Source organism: Cucumis sativus, chromosome 3, assembly GCF_000004075.3.
Source record: "Cucumis sativus cultivar 9930 chromosome 3, Cucumber_9930_V3, whole genome shotgun sequence".
Lineage (NCBI taxonomy): Eukaryota > Viridiplantae > Streptophyta > Magnoliopsida > Cucurbitales > Cucurbitaceae > Cucumis > Cucumis sativus.
In genome coordinates, this window is record NC_026657.2 from 18,069,293 (window position 1) to 18,082,889 (window position 13,597).

Sequence of the window (13,597 nt, forward strand, 5' to 3'; positions counted from 1 at the left end):
GGTATTTACCCACTAGCTTTTCATGATTCAATTTTAAGATCTATTTGAACTATCAACCTAGATTTGTAACTTCAATGTTGGGTCTTTGGTGAAAGAAAATGCTAGAACCCAAATTTGAACTGAACTGTATATTTATTAATCTTTAAAAAGTTTGGTAGTGTGACCTATAACAGTTTGACAACGATTTTAAGGATTAAGAAATTGTGGAGTTTGAAAGGAAGAAATCAAAATTTCCAAGAAACAAGCAAACATAGTAAAGAAGAAAATGGGAAATGGTGAACTGAACGTGTTGCACTAAAATCCAAGGTTTGACTGTTTCCATGTCTTTGCTGCCTTCTCATATTTCAAAGGAGTTCATTTCTTGTTTTCGTTATTTTTTTTTTTGTCCATATTGATTTGTTTTATGTTGAGCAACTAAGTTGAAATAACATTCAAGTATGTTAATTGAAAAATGTGGATCATTATTATTTAATTTCTTGTTTTTTGTATACTATGATTGTGGAGTTCTATTATCTATTATTGTGCAAGGACTACTCTGGTTAGTTACTGTTCTATATCTTTGCTGAAGACATGATACTGGTAATGGTGGCTTGAACATTAGACTCGAGAATGATTACAACACTGCCTCATGGAAAATCTTCACGTAAGTTCTTCTCTTCAATAGTTAAATATCTTTTAAGATAATGAACATAAATTGCATATTTTCTGAGATAAGATGATAGATACATGTCAAATCTTTCCTTGGTTATTGAACACATGGATGGGTGGGTATGGCTGAGAGAGTCCAAGATATAATGAATACTTTAGTGAGTCCTGTTGGATTGCCAGTAGAAGCCATTTTTTTCTAGGATTTTCTGGTGACTAAGTTGCATTTCATCAGAACGAAGAATTATAACCATACATAAAATCTAATCATGAACCGGTAAAACTGGTGGTGGAAATCCAGTTTTTTTGAGTTGCATTTCAAGACACAGATTTCAACTCAGGAAGAAAATGGTATGTATAAGGGGACATTTAGTGGCATATGTGAATTAAAAGACAATCTTTTTTGTTTTTTATTTTGATCTCAGTATTTATATTGCTCAAAAATTGGAAACTTGGCTTCATTGAAATAGGAAATTGAATCTGTCATCAGCTTTGTTGAGTAGTATCCAAATAAAGTTGTTTGTGTGAAGTGAAATAAGGATTATTGTGAATTAGTTTACGGTGTGCAACCATTGAAATTGACAAGGAAGACTTGAGATATTTAATATGGAAATTACGTACCTTATTTAAGATCTGTTTGATAACCTTTTGTTCTTATTTTCTCACAACTTTTGGTGAACTTTTCACCTTCCTTGAAAATACATCTGAATCCTAAGCCATGTTAAAAAAAAAAAAAAATGAAGTTTGTAAAAACTACCTATTTTTAGCTTTCTAACTTTTGACATGGTTTTTGTCATTTTGAAAACGTTTTCTTTATTAAAAAAAGTTGGTGAATTACACATAGTGAAAGTAGTGTTTATAAGCTTAATCTAACTTTTCTTGACAAGGAAAAAATGTCAAAATATACGAATTTGTGACATTTTGTTACTGTCGCCAATAGCAAAATAATGACAATTTAATTTTATAAAAACTGTCATGATTGGTCGATCCTTGACAAGGAAAAAATGTCCTAATTAATATACGAATTCGTTACATTATTGTAACTATCGTCAACATAAAAAAGATGATATTTATTTTTATAAAAACTATCACGATTGACATATCCTTGAAATATACACTACTACAAAAACATGCTCTCTTGACGTTTTTAAACTGTCAAGAAAGCCAAAGTTCTTGACGGTTGATAAAACGTCAAGAATGGAGAACGTTGACGTTTTATAAACGTCAAATATACATATTTTCATGACATTTAAAAACCGTCAAGAATTGACTTGTTTGACATTTTAAAACTGTCAAGCATGTTTCAATTTTTTTAAAAAAAATTGTAATTGAATTATATTTTTGTTCGTGTATTGTGCTGATCTAATAGTCCTGTACAGTTGTCCAACAACAGTTTCATAAATATATATAATATATATATTATATATTATATATATATATATGATCAACGGTATTCATCAAATATAGTTTCAAAACTCGAACATATATGAATATATAAAACCATTCTCCATATATCATATACAATCAATTCGAAGACTTTACATGGATATGAATATTTCATGACTATATATAGATATGAATATTTCATTAGATTGCCATGAATCCAACTCAACTTAGAAAGTCACAAAAGATGATAGCTATAATGAATCTAATAAAAAGTATACCAATCAACCCCCCTCCCCCATATGAACAATTCAAAAGAATTATCACCTAAAGTTTCTATACATAAAGTTTCAGATCATAAGCAGCGCCACAACAAAAAATTCCTACTTCAGAATCACAAATAATTGGTCACAATCATATGTACGAACCCAGAAAGTCAGCTAACTCAACTCGCACCTCGTCTAGTTCTGCCTGTTAGTATGATCTTCGTGTATCAATCTATAAACATGCAAAATAAATTAAATGAATTGAGTCACTATACAAATAAACCAATTGACTCATAAAAGAAATTGTTTGATATAATAACATACCGCATCGGATATGACAATGCTTCCCCTAGTCACAATTTCTCTCATATACCTCATGACGTAGTATCCACACTCAGTACTCCCGACTTGTAGAGGACACTATATAAAATCAACAAATTTGAATAACGAAGTAATCCTAATTGCTAGTAGTCTACAAAATATAATGACTTTAAATGTTTGTACTTGCCTTTACTATTCGCCATAAAGTTTGTTTTCTACTTTTCTTAATGTCCTTTTGTGACTGAAACATCGCTATTGCTCTGTTTTGACAAGATATAAGACTGAACAAATTTTTAAATATTGTACATGCATATAAGAGTCTTCACTAAATGATATAGAAGATTAACTTATGTGTTGGTTATATATCTTGTAGTTGACTTCGATGTTGTCCTTAGTGAGTCAAGGTAGAATATTGTACCATCATACGCATATGGCCAGCAGTGCCAAATGACCCCTAATTCTACAAAATATTAGTACTAGTTTTTTGCAATGCAACAAATAAAATAACTTGACTTACCCAGGATTAAAAGGAGCAAGAACTATTTCGTTACTTTTTGAGAGCATCAATCTACTACATAAGTTTCGAACTCGAGATTCTTGTGTGTGTTCGACAGAGGTGAGGGACGAATCTACAAAGACATACAATACATTTTCCTTCGAACCAAGAACAGATGAATACAAGTACCTACAAAAATATTATAAACTCGTAAACGAGATGCATATATTTAGATCTAAACAAATGAAATTGACTTACGTTATATAGGCCGCCAATGTAAAGTTTCACACAACCACCTTCTTCTCTCCCAAACTTCTAATGTGAGTTACATCGAACATAATAGTTGGTCCTCGTGGTCTACATATTTGCTTTGAGGTTTCATTTTCAGTACCAAGATGTTCATCATCCTCAATTCCAAATATTGCATTCAACTCATCAACACCAAGTTCTTTGTTAGTTAAATTGTCCATGTGATATATGAATCAAAGGCTGTCAATCAAAATCAAGAAACAATTAGCATAGTATACAAGTTTAAAGCAAAATTTAAAACTAATCAATTGAAATGAATGGACATAATAAACTTATGGTACTATTAGTTTGAGAACTGTAAAACAAACCATTATAATATTATGTTGGTATCCATGTGCCTTATCACAATCAAGAAGAAGAAGATATAGAAAGTTAAAATGATAATTAACTTTTAAAGTTAAAAAAAAAACAAATAAAATTTTAAAGTTAAAATGAAGCATGTATATTCTATTCTAGTGATGTTGCTTATATTGGGAGTAAGTCAAGCTTTCTTACACTATCTTCCTAACACAGTACCCACTTGCAAATGCAGTATGCAACTTTTTGTTTCTCTTTCTATCTATGTATGTATTTTATGAGGTTTATCTCTACTTTTCTTTTTTTTATGCGTGTCAGAAATTGCAAAAATTGTGTTTATGTGTAGGTGAAACAGAAGGAAAGCACCTGATTGGTGAAACAATGTGTTGATGCAATACCTCAAAGTCTCGAGGAAGTCAAGAAAATCAATAGGTATATACATGAGGCATCCCAAAATTTTGTATTCTAAACTAAAACTTTCATTAGAGATATCAATGAAACCTTCTAACAAGTGACTGTTCAGCCCAAGAATAATCCAACCTTAGGCTTCAATCAATAACAGTCCCAATCTTCATACACCAACAAACCAATGTAGTGAAACATCAGAGATTGTTGTTAACGAAAACTTGATTCACATTATCAAAATATAGGAACCCAAGAAAGGGTAAAACAGAATTGAACTTACGACTTCACTAGAACAACAACAAAATAATATTTACTCATACCATTTGAAAGCAACAAATTTAGACAGAGATAATAAATGTAAAGAGATAATTCATTTAGCAAACAGATTGTTAAGTCTCATATACATGTGACCTACGATATACTCATGGGACAGGATATCAAAAGAGAGTAGATTTACACCATAGACTAAATCTAGAGACAAAAAAAAAACACTTAAAAAGTAAAAAACTAAAAACACAATAATCAAGCCAATCCCTCTAAGCCCTTTCCCCTCTAATCCTCCTTGCCAATTGAATATCCTCAGGCATAATGGTTATCCTCTTAGCATAAATAGCACAAAGATTTGTATCCTCAAACAAACCAACCAAATAGGCTTCGACCGCTTCCTGAAGCGTCGCGACGACACTGCTCTGGAACCTCAGGTCGGTTTTGAAATTCTGAGCAATTTCACGAACTAAACGTTGAAACGGAAGCTTCCGGATCATAAGCTTAGTGCTTCATTTTAACTTTAGAATAAAATATATATGCTTCATTCTAATCAACCATACACTAAACATAGATTCCAATCTTGAAGAAACCATAAAAGTAAAAAAATCAAGACAATTTCATAAGCATCGAAATCAGTTTTAAAGCATCAATTTATCATAACAATGCACCTAATTCAGTTTGTGGCAGAGAACAAAATGTGTTTGTTTGGAGGACTTCAATCAGTGGATTTTTCAGAATGAAGAGATCGAGTGCGAAGAGATAGGTGTGAAGAGATGAAATTAATCCCCAGTGGTGATTTCGAATGGTGATTTCAAACGAGTGTGAAAACAAATTTCGAATGTCTTCCAGAACGAGCATGGGATAGGGCTTCCCCAACGTCAAGAACGACGAAGATGAGAGGAGCGAAAGATCAATGGTTACTTTTCGAAGACGGAGAAGGGTAAAGAGATGGCGGCGTGACGAACGACGACGTGGAGAAGAAGATTTCAGAAGCTCAAGCGTGAAGAAGAAGATGGAGATTTTGAATACTTAGCCGTAAAGAAGAAGAAGATGATTAAAAATTGAGAAATTACGAAGAAGAAGAAGATGATGCGAAATTGGGAAATTTGGAAATTGGGATATTTAGGGCAAAGCACGAAAATCTTGAAAACGGTGCCTTTCTCTTTTTTTTATTTAATAGAACTTGACGTTTTTTAAACGTCAAGAATATAATTTCACTTGACGTTTAAAAAATATGAAGAAATTCAGAAATTATAACATTCTTGACGTTTTAAAAACGCCAAGAATTTAATAGATATTACTTGACGTTTTTAAAACGTCAAGAATAAATAAATAATACTTGACAGTTGATAAAACGTCAAGAAAGTTGAAGAGTGGCAAATCTCCGCCTTTTCATAAAAATTCTTCACGTTTTTCTTTGAAATCACCCATTTCTTGACGTTTTTTTCAAAAAACGTAAAGAAATTAAAACTACAAACGTCAAGAGAGCCTATTTTTGTAGTAGTGATAAAAAATGTCATAATAAACGAATTCAGGACATTTTTGTAACTATCGTTAATTTGCAAATGATAATAGTTATTTGTTGTCTAAAATAAAATATGACAATTATTTGTTGTCATAAAATAGTAATTAATAACTTTTATTTTCTGTTATGAAAAAACTTATTGTGACAGTTTTTTAAAACTGTCATGGAAGGACTTTCCACAACAGGCGATACTATGACTGTAAATAACTATCACAGATTTTGTTCGCGACAGAAAATAACTGTTGTAATATACCATTTTTGTTGTAGTGAACTTTCATGAAGAATTCGGTAACTAAAAATGACGGAAAGTAGGTTAAATTTCAGGATCAAAATTGAAAGTAAGCAAAAAGACGTGAGTTTGCTTTACCGTGTTTCGATCGAATTGTGTGTTAATCTATGAGGAATCTCATTTCAGTTTCTTCAACTTAGTTGTAGAGGGTTCCAAAATGAAGAGTTTGATATAAAATACATAATTTTCTATTAAGTATTGAAGAACTTATGACTTGTTGAATTTAACCTTCTAAAGTTGAAACTTTTTGGAAAAGTATGGAATTAAATACCACTAAGATTGATTTATGTTGGTTGTTTATGGTGTTCAGACTTTTAAGTTGAAGCTAAGCGTTCGAAAAGTATAATTTTAGCCTAAATTAAAATATGTAGGGTTTGATACAAATTAAAGATGAAAATGAGAATTTAAGCCTTTATAAAATAAATAACTTAAATTCTAGTAACGAAATGTTTTGGAGATTATTGTGACGTCTTGCTATGTGAAGGTAACTGAGAGGTCTAATCTTTGTATCCGACCAAACCAAAGTGGGGCAAGCGTATAATCCTAGGAGAACGAGTTGTAACGACCCAACTTTTCTAAGTAAGTCGAGGTCATTAATTTTTAACAAATAAAAGACTTTGATTAATATAAAACGAAACGTAAGCTAATTTAAAAACATCTTTAAGTCAGGCCTGAATTTCAAACATTCAAGAAAACATAAAAACAATTCTATTTACAATAAACGTTTGTAAGCAAAATTTCAAATCATCTTAAACCTCACAAGAAACCTATAAGCGGAAGCAAATACACGTTTCCTATGGCATCACGCTTCCTTCCTGTCCCTCGCCGGTTTGCTGCCTTTATTACCTTTGCCTGAAAATTAAACATAAGAAGGGTGAGTATTTAAATACTCAGTAAGAGACCCTCTACTGGTCCCGTCAGGGGAAAATAAATTATTAACGTTCTATTGGGACACCCTGTACAGTCGCAGTCTTGTGATCCCGTAGGATACACATCTCAGTCTAACGCCCCGAGGGACGTACATATCAGTCTAGTGTTCTGCAGAAACACATATCAGTCTAATGCTCCCGAAGGTGCAAAGTAAATTGGTGATCCCGTGGGACACCTACAAGGTACACATCCTAATAAAACTAACAATTTTCTCCTCATTCCATTCAATCCATCTTTCAGTTACTTCAAAACATAAAATTCTTTCTCTCAACGTCCTAACAGTCAACTTATTTTACTTTAGTCATATGTCTGTCAATGATGTACTAATACGTCAGTCAATCAACTATACAGTCAATACACCCCTCAGTTCACCAGCACACAATCATGCTTTAGTGTAACGTACACCCAATCTAAACGAGAATCACAATTTCACACCTGCATCTCATACAAACACAATCTACAATCTTCATCCTGTCCACATACACACACTTATATATATATTCCATGAAAATCACGATATACATTCGACGTTAAGTCTACTTCAATTCACATGCGTTCATATATATTTTCAGTCAATGCACAGTATACATTCAACACACATACAGTTCACAATCATAATTGAGTCCAGTAGAAAATCCCTTACCTCAAAGTTAGGGAAGCTCCTTAATCAACTAACGTCCTCGAAACAATCCTAAACATAACAACACAAAATTCAATTACTTTCACGATACATATCCCACTTATTTTCCTCAACGTAAGTTTTAACTCACCGATATAATGGCGAACTGAACCTTCAACAATTCACAAACTGGTTGTGAATGTAAGGGAGCCAAACGTTACTCCCAACACCTCAACGCACGACTGTCGAACTCGCAGCAAAAATCCTAAGTGTGGGTCGGTCAGCGGTCGGCCAAAGGGAACGTGGCGGCTGGACTTCACGGATGGAGACCGTCGCGAACAGACCGCGAATCTGAACGGTTACAGCAAATCTGAACGGTTACAGCAAATCTGAACGGTTACCGCAACTAGTCGGCCGACGTCGATAGCAGGTGGAGCGACGGTTGTGAGTGGGGAGCGTGGTCGACGGAGAGAGAACCGTGGCTTCGACGGAGACAGAACCGGCAGAGACAGTTGTAGAACCGTGGCTTCGACGGAGACAGAACCGGTGGTGGAGATGGCAGATCGGCGCGCGGGACGACTGCTGCAAGGTTGCTTCGCGAACCGGAGATGGAGACGGAAACAGAGAGGAGAAGAGAAGATGGAGATGGCCGGTTGCAGCGAACGGGAAGGAGAAGAGGACGGTTGGGGCGGCGGTTGTTGCGAACGGGAAGGAGAAGAAACCTGATGGGGGTCGCGGCGCACGGAGGAAGAAGAAGAGAGAGAGAGAAAAAAAAGAGAAAAGAAAAAGAAAAAAAAAAAAAAAGAAAAAAATATATAATAAAGAATTTTTCTTTTCTTTTCTTTTTATTTAAATTAATATTAAAAAATATATAAAATATATAAAAATAAAAAAATATATATATACATATATATTTTTACCTTTGGGTCTTTACACGAGTTCTGTTTTTTACTATGAATGTTTACTTTCAAACATTTGATACGAAAATTGTTTACTTTGTTTTATCGATGAGGACGTTTGGTTTGTTTATTAAGAAAACTCTGTTTTAGCTTTAAATTGCTGGAAAAAGTATGAAACATAATTATAGATGTTGGTTTATGGTAATGGAATGTAAAGGTTGGTTTCCAAACCACAAAACCAATGTACTAAGGTGATTTTACTCGTAGGCTACGTAAATGTATTTTCGTAGTGTCACCTATGGTTGTCAGGAGGTTCTGGGGCTGAAAGAGGTCGTGACCGAAGATCCGAGAACCTGAGCCTAGGTGAGGATATGGAGGGAGAATTGAGATATGGCTTCGGGCCTATTATAACCCATGGTGGGTGTCTTTTTTACACAAAGGAGCGGGTTCATGTTGTTACTGTGGTAAGCTAATAATGCGTGGACTCCGTTTGGGCACGTGTTTCCTTGTGGTTATGGATCACATGTGAGCTATTCTGGGTCGTGTGTTTAGTATGCTATCGTGGTCGAATTAGATGGATGTTACTATTGTGGCGGGTACTAAATATGTGTGACCCAGTTGTGGCTGCATGATTCCTTGATCATGTGCGTGCTACTCTTGGCCGTATGTTTAGACGTCTTTCCATGATCGGATTGGCTACAGGTTGGTTGGTTGGTTGATTGGGGAAAATGTGATTATAATGTTTTATTTAATACATTATTTATCGATGCGTATTTACACATCTTATGAAGCATATTTTTACGTGTATTTGTATCAAATTACTTGCTACTCACTAAGCATTCGGCTTATTTTTTCAATATTTTCTCTCCCTTCCCAAGTAACAACCCAGGACCAAGCTTTGTTTCAGCTTAGTCGTTCTTGTAGATCTTCAATTTCTTTTTTTTTTTTTTTTGTTTGTGTGTATAGTTTAAACTTTTGTAATTCATCACTGGGTGGTTAGTCTCATCTAGAGAGACAATGTGGACTTGTGTTTTGGAAGATCCCTAATTAGTTTGAATACTTATGTATGTAATAAGTAGTTTGCACCTTATATTGTACTTGAAGTTTTCATTCGATGTGAATGTGTGTGGTGAGACAAACTAGTTGTATGTAGTATCTGAATTTCGTTTCAAATTTTATAGAAGTAGAAATGACTACATTTTCAGGTGTTGTTCCCTCATATTTTATGGAAGGTGTTGTCAACATTATTATACTTTACTCTTGAAAAGGGTGTGTTATTAATCTTACGTTTTCAAAGCATGTTTTAACGAGTAGGCTGACACCAACATCTTTTTAAAGAGGGAAGTTTTAGAACGGGGAGTGAAAGCTTGTTTCTAAATACACTATATATATGCATGGACATATAATATTTATAATAGTAAGTATTATTATTATTATTATTAGCTTATTATGCTCAATACTTCAAGGGAAGTGACAAGAAATGAATCAGACATCTAAAGTTGTGATCGAATTGGATGCAATAAAAGTTGCTTTATAGAGGAGGTAGGGGATTATCGTTATGATATCACTAAACATTACTTTGTGGATGGAACATAATAGAGGGGGAGGCGGTGGGATGACCATTGGGGGATTATCAACGATGTTCTATTTTAAAGGTGAATGTCATGTGGTGGAGGAGGGGGAATAACCATTTGAGGGCCGCCAACATCAGAATCAAAATGATGGTGTGGTGGAGGGAGTGGAATGATCATTTGCAGGCCACCTATGTCAGAATCAAGATGATGGTGTGGAGGAGGGGTGGAATGACCATTTGAGGCCCGCCAACATCAGATTGTGGATGTTTGTGGTGGAGGTGGTGGGAATGACCATTTGAGGGCCACCAACATCAGAATCAAGATGATGGTGTGGAGGAGGGGGTGGAATGACCATTTGAGGACCGCCAACATCAGATTATGGTTGTTTGTGCGGAGGAGGTGGTGGGATGACCATTTGAGGGCCACCAACATCAGAATCAAGATGATGGTGTGGAGGAGGGGGTGGAATGACCATTTGAGGACCACCAACATCAGATTGTGGTTGTTGTGCGGAGGAGGTGGAGGATGACCATTTGAGGGCCACCAACATCAGATTGATGGTTGTGTGCGGAGGAGGTGGTGGATGACCATTTGAGGGCCACCAACGTCTGAATTAAGATGATGGTGTGGTGGAGGGGTGGAATGATCATTGAGGGCCACCAACATCAGATTGTGGAAGCTTGTGCGGTGAGGAGGAGGGATGACCATTTGAGGGCCGCCAACATCGGAATCAAGATGATGGTGTGGTGGAGGTGGTGGAATGACCATCTGTGGTCCACCAACGTCTGAATCAAGATGATGGTGTGGCGGAGGGGGTGGAATGACCATTTGAGGTCCGCCAACATCAGATTGTGGGTCAACATGAAGCAACACTGTAAATACACAAACAAAGAATTAGAATACATGCATACGTGATATATGTATATGTATATATATACAAACGGAAAATAATATTCTTGTATACGTACCACGACAATGTGACATTGTGGCTATGGATAAAAGCGATAGAAAAAGAAGATAAATTCTTTGTGTTTTCTCCATATTGGTCACTAGAAAATGGAGAATAGAAGATTAATCTTGTGGAAATGGATGGAGGAACGAAGGGTTTATATAAGATGGCTTTGTGGGCCAAAACAAGAATTATAGTTTAATCATAATCGGTACGCAACTCAATAAAATTGAAATTGATAAAGTTATACCCAAGCAGTTTTAATGGTCCATTTTAATGCCTAAAACTCAACAATCTTAACTTTCATCTAAAAACATCCAATATCGTGCTTAAGAGAATTTAATTACTACTTAGAGAAATTAAATGAGAATAACAAAAAGAAGTTATCCGTGAAAAAAATAATTTCATATGCTCGTATTACCATAAATCTTCCAACAATAACCTTCTGTAAAAAAAAAACACAAAATCTTAGTTAATGATGGTAGTTATAACAGTTTATGTCAATGGATATCAGTGCATTTTGAGAACTAAAAAATCCATCGTCCAATTCCTCCGCCTCTCCAATTTGTCCTAAAAACAATTTTAAAAGTAAAAAGTAAATTTTTGGGAACTTTTAATCAAAAAAAAAAAAAAAAAAAGAAACAAAGGAAAAAGGAAAAAAGAAAAGATTGTATGAATTAATTATTGATGGTTGTCTTAAAACCATCGAAACAAGCAATACTCAACAAAGAAGTAAATTTTATCGCTCGTAGGTCTATGGCTTGAATCTCTCATCTTCTATTGATATTGAAAAAATGAAATTTATTAACCAAATTACTATTAGGATATATTTTATCTAACTTAATTAGGTTGTTATTGGACCTTATGAGATATTAGAACGTATTGGGCTTGCAGCGTACAATATGGTATTGCCTATGGAACTTTCGAGGATTTGTGATGTGTTTCATGTGCGATGTAGCGTAAGTACGTTTCTAATCCATCTCATATTCTTGGAACACAACCAGTTCATTCGAAAGAGAACTTGTCTTACAAAGAGGAGCCAACACAAATTCTTGATAAGAAAGAGCTGGTGCTAAGGAACTAAGTCATACCGTTAGTTAAAGTTCTTTGGGGGAACCATATTTATGAAGAAGCAACATGGGAGACTGAGCAGGCAATGAAGGCTCAATACCCACAGCGTTCCACATCATCACCATGATCAAATTTCAAGGACGAAATTATTAAAAAGAAGATAGTAACGTGTAAGCCCTCGTTCTTTTCTCCTTTTATTTATTAATATTTTTAAGTTTGAAAAACAAGTTTAAATCTAATAGTTAATGTCTAAAGGTTGAATTGTTTTAATAAGGTAAGTTGGTTTTAATAAGAAAGTTTGGAACAAATTTAGGTTGGTTTAAGGCTTCGACTTTTTGAGGTGTTGAAAAGAGTAAGGTAGGGGCAAAAAATGAGTTTATTTTGAAAGTGAGGGGTATTTTTGTCTATATCTATTATTATTAGTATTTTTCTTATATGAAGCAATTAAAAGAAAAAGAGGAGGGGAACGTCTACAAGAGGTCTTGAGTGCACGCCCTCCCCTTCCTTCGACTTGTTCCCTCTATCCCACCTTGTTCTCTTTCCTTGGTTTGCCGCCATACCTGCCGCCTCCTCCTCACGTTTCAGGACAGCCACAAACCACGCCGCTCATCTCCTTCGCGTCGTTTGGTGTCGCTTTGAAGCCTTGTCTCCATCTAATGACGCGTCACTCGATTCACCAGATGACGACGTGCACGCCGGCTAGCAAAGCCCTACCACATCACCCTTAACACAGTCGTAAGCCGGTTCTTCAACACCTCTCCTATAGCTGTCGTGTCGTGGTAGCTGACTAGAGGCCAACCGAATCTTTGTCCATCTCCATTCTTCTTTCAGTTCCTACTCTTAGAGTAATATTTTTATGGTTCGGGGTTGTTTTCTTTAGGCGATTGTGAATACCTATTAAGTTTAGACATAAACTTAACTTTTTCCACAACATTTTGGATGTTAGATTTGATTATTATAGGAGTTGGAGCTGTTGTCCAGCCGTTTAAGAACCCAAAATCGAGTGTTTTGACACAACTTTGGTAAATTTCTAAACTTCTTGGAGTCAATCTTAAATACCTGTTTGATTCTAGTGCTATCTTTAAGTAACCAATGATGGTGGACGGTTGATTTGAACTAAGAAGGTACTTAGGATGTTGCCCATTGAAATCAAGGGTAATATGTTGAGTTCTTGGTAACATTTGGAATAGTTTCCACAAATCATCTCTGGTTTTTATAGTGGTTTGAGGTACACAAGAAGAATTAAAATATACAATTTGATTCGTTTGAAAGTTCACTCAATTTCTAACAAGTTTCATGAATAAAATTTGAGCAAATTCTGAGGCTAAGTGAATGATTTTTGAAGTAGAAAT

The 13,597-nt window shown here is 35.0% G+C and overlaps 2 long non-coding RNA genes across 3 annotated transcripts; both read right to left on the reverse strand.

The window, feature by feature from the left end:
• Window positions 1-2,132: 2,132 nt before the first annotated feature.
• On the reverse strand, window positions 2,133-5,529 carry LOC116402522. 2 transcript variants are annotated; one of them, XR_004214934.1, is made up of 5 exons: window positions 5,058-5,529; window positions 3,370-3,600; window positions 3,133-3,300; window positions 2,619-3,069; window positions 2,133-2,526 (listed from the first exon to the last, which is right to left on the reverse strand). It is a non-coding gene; the product is annotated as an uncharacterized LOC116402522 (long non-coding RNA). The 2 variants fall into 2 exon arrangements; XR_004214933.1 differs by having other exon boundaries at window positions 2,619-3,075.
• Window positions 5,530-7,403: 1,874 nt separating this feature from the next.
• Window positions 7,404-8,529, reverse strand: LOC116402825. The gene is made up of 2 exons (XR_004215475.1): window positions 7,904-8,529; window positions 7,404-7,824 (listed from the first exon to the last, which is right to left on the reverse strand). It is a non-coding gene; the product is annotated as an uncharacterized LOC116402825 (long non-coding RNA).
• Between the last annotated feature and the right edge of the window lie 5,068 nt (window positions 8,530-13,597).